We start from the raw sequence: 14,836 nt of genomic DNA, 5'->3' as shown, positions 1-14,836 counted from the left end.
ACCCTGTCGATTCCACTGTGACTGGATAATTTAATTATCCAGTTAAAGCCGTTGTCACGATTTATAAGATTATCGTCAGGACGTATTTCCACCGATTCTTTGACTACTGAATGCCAAAAACTAGAAACTGGAGCTAAAGGATCCGACGAGAATCATGCCGAACGCTAATGAAATCTGTGCCACCACGGAGTAACATCTCGCCAGCTGAAAGAGCCGCTCTCCGTAGCCTCCGGCATGATACTAGTACAGTCATAGTCCCTGCAGATAAGGGTAATGCCACGGTTATTTTGACAAGCGAAGGCTACCAAGCCAACTAAGTGATTGTACGTACCGCAGAATGGGAGAAGAGCCTAACGAGGCGTACATCGAGGAAAATTGATACTCTTCTGAAGGATAGTTCTCCACCTAAACAGACGGAGACCACACAATGTAGTACCTCCAAAACTATGCGGTCTTCCCACGGTTCGCAAGGATGGTGTCCCACTAAGTTTAAAGGTGTGTGATATTGGTGCCTCGATCTGCTCTACTGTAAGACATCTGGTCTCTCTATTCAAGCCGTATGTGAATAATTGCTATCACCATATATATGATTCTGTGGATTTTGCCAATCGCTTGAAGACATTTGAGCTTAGCAGCTCGGATTTACTTGTTAGCTTTGGTGCGGTCTCACTTTTTGCCAAAGTGCCTTTAGTTGTCTTGTTACATCTTATTGGTAACTTATTTAGTGCTGGTGTGGCAGCCTTGTTCAAAGATACTGTCTTCTAAACCTACTTCTTGTTTAATAACCAGTTCTTTGAAGACACGCGGCGTGGCCATGGGGAGCCCTTTGTCCTCTGTGGTGGCTAGTCTTTGTGGCATCATGGCAGACAAGAACTGGAGAAATTCCTTTATCACAAACTCATTACGTGAGAACATCAAGTTTACGATCGAGAAAGATGGTACTTTACCTTTTCCAGACGTGCAAGTACGCCGTAAGAATCGTGGGTCATTGGTACACTCTGTGTATAGAAAACACACACACGCACACAGATCTGTACTCCAGGTGTCTAGCTGCCATCACGCTGCACGAACCTTTGTGTTCTTAGTACATTAATGCATCAGGCACAAGTAATATCGGCCGATAAAAACCTCCACGCAGAATTAAGACACTGAGAAGTTTTTATTTATTTATTTATTTAAGAGAATGGCTACACTTCACGTCAAGTAAGAAAGGCCATGCACAGCTATAATGACAAGAAACAACGCACTGAGGACACTGTTGGCTATAAACCAATTTCGTTCCTTCCATATGGCGGGAATATGTTTTCTAAAGTAGGTAAATTGCTCAAAAATACAAAAACAACATCTTGCCTCCAACAGCGAAGAGCTGGGGCCTTGTAGCATCCGTTAAAGACGATCTAGAACTGAAAAATGCCGGCGTTTTAAAATTTCCTGCGTGTGTGATGCTGCTTATATAGGCCTAACGACACGAACTGTCCAGGAGCGTTGTACAGAACACTAAGGATACACCCGTCTTCGGCAACCGTTAAAATCAGCTGTAGCACAATACTGTACGTCCAAGGGACACTCAATGGAATACAAGAGAACAAAAATTTTACCTCTACTTTCCAGTGTTTGTAATTCAGTAATCAAAGAATGAATAGAAATGCGCCTTGCCGATAATCTTATAAATCTTGTCGACGGCTTGCTACTAGATAATTAAGATTATCGTGTCACAGCAGAATCGATGGGGTCGTTCGACACTCAGTGACTAGATCATCGTCAATTCCGTCACCGAGAGCAGCACACACAACTTTGGTGTCCTGAGCATGTCATTACCAGACGTATGCGCCGAAAGACGATAACACATGTCTCATGCTCGAGATTCGGCATAAATAACGTGAGGGCATCTGGGCTATTAAGTAGTTGTCTCCTAACCTGAAGGTGGACGGACGTCTCTGGGCAGAAATATCGTGGCAGAATTTCGAAGGGATCCAGCTGCACACCCCAAAATTATTAGAAGAAACTCTAATATGATCACTTTGGTTGTCAGGTATAGGTGTTATGGAGCATGGAGACAATGTTATTGTTACACTATACTCCCTTTCCAGGTACATCTTTTCAGAAGTATATTCGGCCGCTACTTCATTTCCGTGGTGACACAAACCGCATCGCAAAGAGCAATTGGAGCAGCTCTTGGAACGAGAGGATTTAACAGCAACTCTACTCGCGTGTCCGGACTTAAAATCCCATCGAGCACATGTGATATGCGTTATGGAGTCGTACTGTAGCACGTCCACATGAACCAAATGCCATCTAGCAGTTGTCATCAGCGCTTCTAGAGGAATGGAAGACCTACTGCGCAGGGTCCTTGGCAAACTTGGGGCCAGTAGGGGAGCGCGTTGCAGAGCATACACTGCCGTGGTGGTTGCACAGCCTATGAAGAACCATGTCTCGCCTTTTGTAATGTCCAGGCGATCCTCATAGCTCATTGGGACTTCACTGTAATTATTGTCTGTGAATAAAAATCTCATTTCTGCTCGTCTCGTAGCGTATTCCTTCCGTTACATTCTGTGCAATACTGTACTGTAGTGACCTTAAGTTTTGCAGACCAGTTTACAATACCAAGGAGCTGTCATTTATGACAACTTCTAATTTGTACTCTATGAAACTGAAGTGTGCACTAACCATAGCAGTAATTTACTTAGCACTACAGTCGTGAATATAGGATTGCAGGCAACAGCTATGACAGCGCGTGATCGATTCAAATGCTGTTTTCAGACTTTTCCGCCTACACATGGAGAGTAAGTCTACCTGTTCTTTTGTTATTAGTAGAGAGCTTTTCACTTTGCGTCTTTGCTTACCCATCTTTCTGTGATTTGCCCGTTCTCCGTGTGGTCTGACGAATTCTGAACGGTTGCCTTTACCTGGCTGGAATGGTTTCTGGAGGCGATCAGGATGCAAGTTGATCAGCCTGTGCGAGAACTTGAATAGTATATTCCACTAAATGTAGCTTGTAGGTGCTGGAATGTTTCGAGACCCTTACTTTTCGAGACCCTTACTTTTCGAGACCCTTACTTTTCGAGACCCTTACTTTTCGAGACCCTTACTTTTCGAGACCCTTACTTTTCGAGACCCTTACTTTTCGAGACCCTTACTTTTCGAGACCCTTACTTTACCTGTTCATCTATCCTTCAACAGCTACCAAAGAAATTTATAAGTCAAACGTAAAAATATAAACCATTTTACTATTCTTTGTGAGTGGGGAGAACGTCCTGACCATCATGACATTTTATTGGATTCGTGCCAGTTGCTATTGAATTGATGCGTAAGTTTGTAGCGTTTCTCCGTAACTTTAGTAAAAACAACATATACACTTAACATCAGTCGTTCTTTGAAGGTTGATCGACAGAGAGCGTAAAACTTGAAAATCTGAGGACACAAGATCAGGTGTAGATCGCGGCTGCGGAATGACTTCCCAACCCAATTCTTGTGCAGTGTTTTTTGAGAGTCTGGCAGCATGGGGGAGCCGTTATCGCGGGGTAACATCACCTCACGAAGTCTTCGTGGTCGTTCTTCTTCGACTGCGTCTTCAAGGCGTACCAGTTGACAATAATTGTGAACAAGGATGATTACAGCACCCCGTCACTGTTCCATCAGATGGACGACTTTACTTTTTGTGGATGTGGACGGATATTTGCACTGAGAGTTGCCGCTTTCTTTGAGCTCGACCATTTCTTTCTTTTCGTTATGTTAGCATAGGATACCATCCCCTTGATCAGTACCGATACAGGATAGAAATGATCGGCGTTGTTCAGGAGCCAACTGATATTCAGCAAGCAGAGATGCACATATCAGCACCCTCTGTTTTTTTTTGATTTTGCCTTAGAGCATGCCATACCCATACACCCGATTTTTGAACGTTCGCCACTACATGTAAATATCTGACGATGGTGGAACGATGACGGTTCATCACATTTACCAGTTTTCGAGTACAATGACGTGAATCATTGTGGATTAATCCGTTTCAACGATTTTCATCACACCACGAAGTTCTATCTGAGTTTGAAGAGTCATTAATGTAAAACGATCCTCCTTAAAACGAGAAAATCGTTATCTCGCCGTGCTCTGTCCACTAGCATGATCCCCATACACTGCGCGAATGTTTCTGGCTGCCTCAGCTACTGTCATCCCTCTAATTTTTTATTTATTTATTTATTGTTCCGTGGGACCAAATTAAGGAGAAGTCTCCATTGTCATGGAACGAGTCAATACATGAAATTATAACACGATATTAGAAACAGATAAAATGAAATATAAAAAAAAACATATTCAGGTGACAAGTCGTAAGTTTAAATGAAGACAGTCAACAATGTAACACTGGAAATTGCTTAATTTTTTAGCTCCTCCAGGAGCTCCTCGACAGAATAGAAGGAGTGAGCCATGAGGAAACTCTTCAGTTTAGACTTAAAAGAGATTTTTGAGTTCTTGTGGTAGCTTATTGAAAATGGATGCAGCAGAATACTGCACTCCTTTCTGCACAAGATCAAGGAAGTGCATTCTACATGCAGATTTGATTTCTGCCTAGTATTAACTGAGTGAAAGCTGCTAACTCTTGGGAATAGGCTAATATTGCTAACAACAAACGACATTAAAGAAAATATATACTGTGAGGGCAATGTCAGAATTCCAAGATTTTTGAATAGGGGTCGACAAGAGGTTCTCGAACTTACACCACATATAGGTCGAACAGCTCGTTTTTGAGCCAAAAATACCCTTTTTGAATCAGAAGAATTACCCCGAAAAATAATACCATACGACATAAGCGTATGAAAATATGCGAAGTAGACTACTTTTCGTGTTGAAGTGTCACTTATTTCAGATACTGTTCTAATGGTAAATAAAGCAGCATTTAGCTTCTTAACAAGATCCTGGACATGGGCTTTCCACAACAGCTTACTATCTATCCGAACGCCTAGGAATTTGAACTGTTCCGTCTCGCTTATAATATGCCCATTCTGTCTGATCAAAATATCGGTTCTTGTTGAATTGTGAGTTAGAAACTGTAAAAACGGAGTCTTACTGTGATTTAGCATCAAATTATTTTCCACAAGCCACGAACTTATTTCATGAACTACATTATTTGATAATGTTTCAATATTACACACAAGATCCTTCACTACCAAGCTGGTGTCATCAGCAAACAGAAATATTTTTGAATCACCTGTAATACTAGAAGGCATATCATTTACATAAATAGGAAACAGCAGTGGCCCCAGCACCGACCTAGTGAACTCAAACACAAGAACGTGACGGAAATGTAAAGATTTACCCACTTGCCTTTCCATTTTTCTGTCCACAGGTCCGACCACTATCTCCAACCGACAAAATGCCGATATGTAAACTCAGACAGAAACAGTGAATTACAAATAAAGAATTAGAGTCGACCAATATACCCAAAGGAACCGGAATGCCAATACGCAAAATGAAAACACTACGTATTTGTGCACAGCCTAATATCCTGGTCAACACGCTAACAGAAAATTTCAAATTTTCCTTGTCAGTTGAAGATTTTGGCAGAATCGGGAGTCTTTATTTCAAAGTGATGCATTCGTGTGCCATCGCAGAAACACGCTGTAAAAACAATTTGTAACATTAAATTTAGAAGTGCTATATTTACCGCTGAAATAAACGCCACGTAACGCGCTCGGTATCGTGGTACTCCGATATAGGAGGGCAGTTCAATAAGTAATGGAACACATTTTTTTTTCTCAAACAGGGGTTGTTTTATTCAGCATTGAAATACACCAGGTTATTCCCCAATCTTTTGGCTACACAACACTATTTTTCAACGTAATCTCCATTCAATGCTACGGGCTTACGCCACCTTGAAATGAGGGCCTGTATGCCTGCACGGTACCATTCCACTGGTCGATGTCGGAGCCAACGTCGTACTGCATCAATAACTTCTTCATCATCCGCGTAGTGCCTCCCACGGATTGCGTCCTTCATTGGGCCAAACATATGGAAATCCGACGGTGCGAGATCGGGGCTGTAGGGTGCATGAGGAAGAACAGCCCACTGAAGTTTTGTGAGCTCCTCTCGGATGCGAAGACTTGTGTGAGGGCTTGCGTTGTCATGAAGAAGGAGAAGTTCGTTCAGATTTTTGTGCCTACGAACACGCTGAAGTCGTTTCTTCAATTTCTGAAGAGTAGCACAATACACTTCAGAGTTGATCGTTTGACCATGGGGAAGGACATCGAACAGAATAACCCCTTCAGCGTCCCAGAAGACTGTAACCATGACTTTACCGGCTGAGGGTTTGGCTTTAAACTTTTTCTTGGTAGGGGAGTGGGTGTGGCGCCACTCCATTGATTGCCGTTTTGTTTCAGGTTCGAAGTGATGAGCCCATGTTTCATCGCCTGTAACAATCTTTGACAAGAAATTGTCACCCTCAGCAACATGACGAGCAAGCAATTCCGCACAGATGGTTCTCCTTTGCTCTTTATGGTGTTCGGTTAGACAACGAGGGACCCAGCGGGAACAAACCTTTGAATATCTCAACTGGTGAACAATTGTGACAGCACTACCAACAGAGATGTCAAGTTGAGCACTGAGTTGTTTGATGGTGATCCGTCGATCATCTCGAACGAGTGTGTTCGCACGCTCCGCCATTGCAGGAGTCACAGCTGTGCACGGCCGGCCCGCACGCGGGAGATCAGACAGTCTTGCTTGACCTTGCGGCGATGATGACACACGCTTTGCCCAAGGACTCACCGTGCTTTTGTCCACTGCCAGATCACCGTAGACATTCTGCAAGCGCCTATGAATATCTGAGATGCCCTGGTTTTCCGCCAAAAGAAACTCGATCGCTGCCCGTTGTTTGCAACGCACATCCGTTACAGACGCCATTTTAACAGCTCCGTACAGCGCTGCCACCTGTCAGAAGTCAATGAAACTATTAGAGACGAAGCGGGAATGTTTGAAAATATTCCACAGGAAATTTCCGGTTTTTACAACCAAAATTGGCCGAGAAAAAAAATGTGTTGCATTACTTATTGAACTTCCCTCGTATAAACAGAATCAAAGGCATAATCCTTCTACAAGTGTGGCTATCAGAAACAACAACGCCGACTTCTTTATCTTGAGGCTGCGTGGGAGAACGTCTAGTCTGTTTCGCGACTAAGAAGGTTTGTTTCCGGAAATTTATGTGTGAGGGTGCGGCAGCAAAGTGGCCGGCCGGCGTGAGACAAGGCCGAGCCGTGTTTCACGCGTTACGAGACAAGGAGCGCCGCTTCGTGGCGGCCCATCCGTCTTGGCCGCCGTATCTGCAGGCCCGAGGAGCGGCAGCCGCCCTGCCGCGGGGTGAGGAATCGCCGCCTCAGCTGCCGAACCGCGGGCAGGATTCGCCTCGCCTTACGTCCCGGTGGCGGGCAGCCACGTATATCCCACCAGCGCTGGTCGCTAGTTTGCGAAACCGGCGGCTGACACCGCCGAAGCGCTCCAGGGAAACAGCATAATTTTTGGATGCAGTCTTTGTGACAATAATGTCAGTGAACTGAAATCTGGTTTGTGTCTAGGTTCATCAGTTCGTGCAAAATGAAACTTGTCCGAAAAATACTTCATGTGCCTTAAGATAGGCAACTCATCTTCCATCGTCCATACCCACAGCCCTCGATGTAAGGAGGGCTGCCTATCTTAAGGCGCATGAAGTATTTTCTGGGCCAGTTTCGTTTAGTCTACCCTGTAATACACACACACACACACACACACACACACACACACACACACACACTCTCTCTCTCTCTCTCTCTCTCTCTCTCTCTCTCTCTCTCTCACACACACTCTCCCCCTTCCTCCCTCCCCTCTTTCTTCTATTATTCCCATTATAAATTTACTTTAATTTATCAGCAGCTACCTGCCTTCCATTAGATGCAAGCTGTGCTTCGTCGTATAGTTTACACAGATTTGGCATACTGCCTACAAGATACATAAAATTCAAATCGTGTAAGAACTCTTCGATAGAACAACTCAAACATTATTATTTTAGATGTATGACAAAGAAGTCGTATCCCAGTCAGCATGATGCGTGTTCATTGAGAGTATAGGTATGAGCCATGCAAAGGTCTTTGCTACCAGCTTGTCGATCATATATATATATATAATCACCCCCCCCCCCCCCCACACACACACACACGCATAGAGTTTTCTAGGACAAACACTGTGGGTTCCATGGAATGTGACTCACGACCCAGGATAACTTGGCCACTGGGTTCACACATATTACATAAACGTTTCCATTTTTTGTGAGCATGCTGCTGCAGCTCTTTAGAGGGTTCAACCTATACATGAGATCATCTTTGTGTGATAGTATTCTGGTTGTGGTGTAATGCTGGCATTAGGTACGTCTAGCCCAGTGTTCCTCAGTTGAGAGTAATTACTCCATGAATAGTAAAGAAAATTTACATAAGGGATAAAAACAAAACACTGTTCACATATGGTATAATCATTACTGAATTATTTGTAAAATAAAATATCTGTTAACAGTGTTTCCCTAGGCTCCTCCGCCACTATAACCAACACCAGAACTACCAGAACCACCAGCAATCAGCCACTCATTGCTACATAAAGGCCCTCCTAGGCTATTTCATGCATTATGGTTTACATGTTGCTCCTTCATGTTTTCTAAAGTCTTCTCCCTACGTCGCCCTGTTGGTCTTTAGTCACAATGTCGGAGCAAAGCACTTTCTTTGCCCAACAACTATCTACTGGCCTATCTACATGTGCCAACCATTCTCATTTCATTTTATTCAAAAATGGTGCAAATGGCTCTGAGCACTACGGGACTCAACTTCTGAGGTCATCAGTCCCGTAGAACTTAGAACTACTTAAACCTAACTAACCTAAGGATGTCTCACACATCCATGCCCGAGGCAGGATTCGAACCTGCGACCGTAACGGTCGCGCGGTTCCAGACTGTAGCGTCTAGAACCGCTCGGCCACCCCGGCCGGCTCATTTTATTCCATTTCCGTCATAAATACATCTTACATGTCGGACTCTTCCATGATCCACTTTTTCTCTACTTTTACCACTGCGCATCTCTTCATTCTTCGTTCACAAGCGTTCAGTTTTGAAGTGGTTTCCTGATTAGCAAGCTATTGCTGATAGCCACGTGTTGAAACTAGTAATACATATAATGTTCAAACTTTCAATTTTAGAGACATTGGAAGCTAAATTTCGAAATCTCCATCGAGTTAAGCAACAGAGCTAAAGGAGATTATATATTTTTATGTTTATTTGTTTTGTTAATCATTCAATCCTCAGCCTCACTTCATAAATAAATGTTAGAAGGTAAATGGAAACACTGTCAGAATTGTAACAATGAGATAATAGTGACTAGTTTGATTACTGAGTAAATGGAGATGAATAAAGCATTCTGAAATTGATTAAAATAACCTACCCAGTAATCAGTGAAAAGAAAAGCGACGAACCGAATGAATTTTCACCTTCACTTAGGATGAACATTAGTTGATATAAAACTAAATATGATGAATAGAGAAAGAAACAGTGCCAGTTGCCTCACTGAACCATTTTTTGGTTTAATAAAGTAAATCTAGAAAACCATGTGAATTTCATTAGTTTGAACGTTGACTGAGGATTATTTGTATATCGTCACTTAAAAAAGGAGCCTTATGTCTTTTCACACCAACATTTTAAACAGGTCCTAAACTATGCTGACAATATCGGTTGATATTTGATTTCATTCAGGAGTAATGGCTTCAGTAATAGCGGACATCGCTGCTCTGACAGACTACTGACCGAGAGGGGACTGACTCTGCTGACACTCTAAGACCCTCTTTGATGATGGGCTCATTGTCTTCTGGGTGGAGCTCAGGAAGAACTAAGGTCCTCAGTTTCATGGACAGATTCCTGCGTTAATCCTCGCAATACCAATGGGATGGGGGCTACTTTAGGCCCACATTTCGATAATATTACAATCTAGTCAGTTATTTCAAAAAATTGTTATTATATTTTATGAATTCCCCTACCAGAGTCCATAAATGTCTAAAATTTTCTGTTAAATTTAACCCAAGACTAAGTCTTAGAAGATATCACTTTCGCTAATCAATCCCACAGTTTATATTTTCGAGTTCGTGGCCCTATATGTGCGTAAATATGTTTTTAAAGATATCGTGCATGTGTGTGTGTGTGTGTGTGTGTGTGTGTGTGTGTGTGTGAGAAAGACAGCAAGGTTAATGAAATTTGGGTTTTTAATCTTTTTAGGATGGACACAAATTACACACCCCTTAGCCTCGGTAGTACCCCCTACTGAAAGTGTGTTGATATTGCTAAGGTGAGAAAATATATTTTCATGTTATGACCCACAGTAACACGTCAGTAACAATTGAGTTGTTGATACAGGGTGGCGCAGGGAAACGGGAAATTCCGAAATAACGTCATTTCCATGAATAAATTCATAAAACTAGTAATTTATTAACGAAAGTGAATGTATTCAATATGCCATTACTCAGTATGTCTTTACAATCAAAAAGTCCTAAAGTGTCTCTTTACTTTTTAAAGATGACATCGGAAAGATGTGCTCCCATTTGGCGTTCACACTCTAACAGCCTGTTACGAAAACTCTGGAATGCGCGGTGTAGCAAATCTTGGGGAATGGCTGTGATTTCGTTTTCAATGTTCTCCTTCACTTCATGGATTGTTGCAGGACGTGTACGGTACACCTTGCCTTTAAGATATCCCCTCAGGAAGAAGTCGCACACACTAAGATCAGGGGATCTCGCAGGCCATGCAATGTCACCGTTACGCGTCTTCCAAACAATTGACGAACTTGTGGTGTCACCGCCAGACACCACACTTGCTAGGTGGTAGCTTTAAATCGGCCGCGGTCCATTAGTACATGTCGGACCCGCGTGTCGCCACTGTCAGTACTTGCAGACCTAGCGCCACCACATGGCAGGTCTAGAAAGACGGACTAGCACTCGCACCCAGTTGTACGACAACTTTGCTAGCGACTACACTGACGAAGCCTTTCTCTCATTTGCCGAGAGACAGTTAGAATAGCCTTCAGCTCAGTCCATGACTACGACCTAGCAAGGCGCCATTAACCCTATCTGGAGAGAGTCTAATTTGTATCTTCAATAGCGATGTACCACAATGATGGAATAAAGATAAGTATTATACAAGCTACGTACTTATTAGCATTCATTACTTATCCTGTTCCAGACTTCACGCCAGTCGGTGTGAGTTGACGCGTGCCCTTTCGGTAACCTCACCCTGTGTCTAGACTGTCTTGTCTAGACACAACAAAACTGCTGCCATCGATTGTCGAGCAGTGTGTGACGTGGCTCCGTCCTGCTGAAACCACATGTTTTCGACGTTAAGATTAAGCTCGTAGAGGCTCGGTGTAAAGAATGTTTGCAGCATTTCAACATACCGAGCGGATGTTATTGTCACTGCACTACCATCCTCACGTTCAAAAAAATAAGGGCCGATAACACCATGACATGATACAGCACACCATGTTGTGCCCTTGGCGCTATGTAGTGCTCGCTGGTGAAACTCACAAGGATTGTCCTGTGCCCAATAACGAAAATTCTGTTTGTTCACGAATCCGTTCAGGTGGAAATGGGCTTCGTCTGATACTCGTAAGTTACCAAGGAAATTCGCGTCCTCGTTGATTTTGTCCAATATCTGGCTACTAAACTCCATACGTGACGCTGGGTCTCGTTCATGTAAGTGTTGCACAATCTGTAACTTATAGGTGTGGAAGTCTAATTCGTGCAGTATTCTTTGTAAGCTTCGTCGCTTCATCCCTAGCGAAGATGCATGTTGTCGAACGGAGCGGCGAGGACTTCTCTCGATTGCAGCTCTAGCAGCTGCAATGTTCTCTGGGGTACGAACCGTTGGAACGCCACCTGGAGGTTTCTTTTTCAAAGCCAGACTCTGTTTCTTCAAAATTACGCACCCACGTAGCAATCGCATGCGCAGATGGAACACGTCCATGACGTCCAAGGTTGTAATGCTGTCGACATGTTCTCTGCGCGGCAGTCGCACTATCACCATTTTTGTAAAACGCTCTCACAGCTACTGCACGTTCCGCACCAGTGCAATTCCCCATGATTAGTAAATGGCAATGCGTTCACATCAATTGTGCAAAGTTTCGAACATCTGCCGGCGCTACAGTGCTGCCAACTGTAACGTTCAAAATTTCCCGTTCCCCTGCGCCACCCTGTATAAGTCAATTACAATCAACGAATTTTGTTGTTTTTTTTTTTCATCTTTTCTTAAGCTGTGCATGAAATACCCCCCCCCCCCCTTGTTGAAGCGCGTTATGAAGAATAAGTTGGTATTGTTAGGGTTAATTGACCATAGCCTCTAAACAGAAGAAACGTAGGACCGTGCACTCATTAACTGCAGAGTACTCCCGTTAAGAGGAAATGGCTGCCGAAGCTCTCCGCGCGCCCTCCGCTGCTGCCGCCCTGTCGTCACTGAGTCCAGGCTTGCCTCGGCCAGCCACAGCCACCAGTCAACACGACAGCAGGACTGCCCCACTGGGCAGGACGCCAGCTCTGGCCGCACGGCCAGCCATTACGAGCGCAACAGCCCCCCCCCCCTGCCACCCCGATCATCAGCACCCGTCTCTCCGTCTGTCTGCCCACAGGACTGCCGCTGTGAGCTCAACATCTCTACCGCTGCACGAAGATTGTGGGCTCGAATGGATGAAACATCGCTTGGTTATCAGTTTCACAATCCACTGGACGTTCGTATGAAATGATGTCAAACAAGAGAAAAAAAACCGACGGCTGAAATGAAATAAATTCTAGGCAGCCAGATATTGTAGCCTGTCCCAAGGAACTCATCCCATGCCATCACCACTGAAGGATACACGAAGAAGGGTCTTCAGATTAAGTATGAGGAACATGGAGTGGGGGAATGAAGACTTCTACTGATTAGACCGCTCAGTAGCTTCAGTAGATGGATAAATATGCACACAAAAAATCAGAGGTGCATGTCAGTATAGAAGGAGAAAGCAGCTGGAGGCCACTCTGGGCGCATGACAAGGCGATAGGCACACCTGCCACATTACCATTGACACCGCACATGGAGGTGCTTCAAGTTTTGTTACAATGTCTGTTATCTCTCAGGAAACATATAATTGTTAGCTCCTACCTCATCAGTCACCAGTATCTGGTTATGTCTATGGCTCGTGTCAGATGATCAGATGATCCATCAGGACAAACTCTCAGAATAGGGGCTATCGCGAGAGGATTACCTCAGCTTATGTAAAAGGAACCTCTGGGGTACGTCTGGTGTAACCGATATATAGTAAACGCAGTAGGATGGGAAATTTTCAAGATACTTGACGAGAAGTAAGACTTAGAGGACCCCATTGATTGCCCTTAGGTTGTTGCGCGTTGAGGTAGCGTGTCATTCTATATCGCTGCTTTTCAAAATTTGATGGCTCAGCTGCAATCGTTGGTCAGTCCCAAGTACTCTGAATTCAAGTAATTTTTTCCCCTGAGGTTGCTTCTTCTGTGGTGTTTCAATGATTTCAACAGTAGTCTGTGGAACATTCCAACACAAGTAGACCATGTTATCGAAGTCCAAGTGGTACTGACGCAGATCGAGATCTAAGCTTCGTGAGAGCAGCAGTTATCGACCGAACATCATCCACGGAAGAAAACTGGACATGTCGCACATGATGTGTCATCAAGGACCGTTGGGAATCGTCTGCTTGCAGCAAGAACAAGGTCACTTGTGCCTCAGGCCGGACTATCTCCGACATGATGACACCGTGAAGCACGGCTGCTCTGGTGCCGTGAAAGAGTGGACTCTGAGTGGCATGACTATCAGTTGTCTTTAGTGATGAGAGTAACTTCTGTCTGTATGTGAGTGTTGGACATGCACGTGTACGGGGTAGTCCTGGTAAGCTGCCTATTCCAGACTGCATTCGCCCACGACACGCATGTACCATCCCAGGCTTCCTGGCGTGGGGAACCATCAGTTACAAACCTGTCACATTTGGTGTGTCTGCAAGATAAAGCAACGCACAGGGTGTTATCCATATGATACTGCCACTTCTTCGACAGGAATGTGGTGTGCCTTTAGAGCAGGAAAATGCACTTCCACACATGGTTACTGCAACGCAAGGTGCTCTTCATGGTGTACAACTACCCTAGTCAGCAGAATCACCAAATCTCTCGTCACCTGAAGAGCTTTGTATCGTAGTGAATCTGGTGCTCGCTCGTTCTCCTCAGCTTGCAAAAACTATTTCTCAGCTACAACAATAGGTACAATGTTCTTGTGACCACCCATCGTAGAATGCCATTCAGCACCTTTGCTATCGTTTGCATGCGAGAGTATACGCCTGCACTGGTGCCATAGAAGGGTAGACCGTGTACTGCCGCGACTGTTTGGATACCTTTTATTGTAGCTTATGTGTTTCATTTTGTCTCAATTTGTTATCGTATACTCCTGCAATGATGAACTACCTTCCGCATCACTTGTTACTAAAATGGTCTTGTCCTTGACAGCGTTGTATTTTTATTTCGCACTGAAGTTTGAATATGCTGAAAAAGATTAACACCATCACCATGTTTCATGATCGCAGCTGTTGTTAAAACTGTGTGTCTGCTCTTCGGAATCATGTAGCTCCTTTTTGTACAGTGTGTTTCAAAACGAATGACCTGATTTTGGACGGTAACAATTCCAAAACATGGGGCGTCCCGTCGAGGAAATGTGTTTGAATGGTCGTTGCCTACAGTTTCACATAATCGCTGATAGATACCAATCAATGCATCTTATCAGTTTACAGTCAGTCACAAGTAAGAAAGC

Source organism: Schistocerca cancellata, chromosome 6, assembly GCF_023864275.1.
Source record: "Schistocerca cancellata isolate TAMUIC-IGC-003103 chromosome 6, iqSchCanc2.1, whole genome shotgun sequence".
NCBI lineage: Eukaryota > Metazoa > Arthropoda > Insecta > Orthoptera > Acrididae > Schistocerca > Schistocerca cancellata.
Note: the sequence above shows the minus strand (reverse complement) of the source record.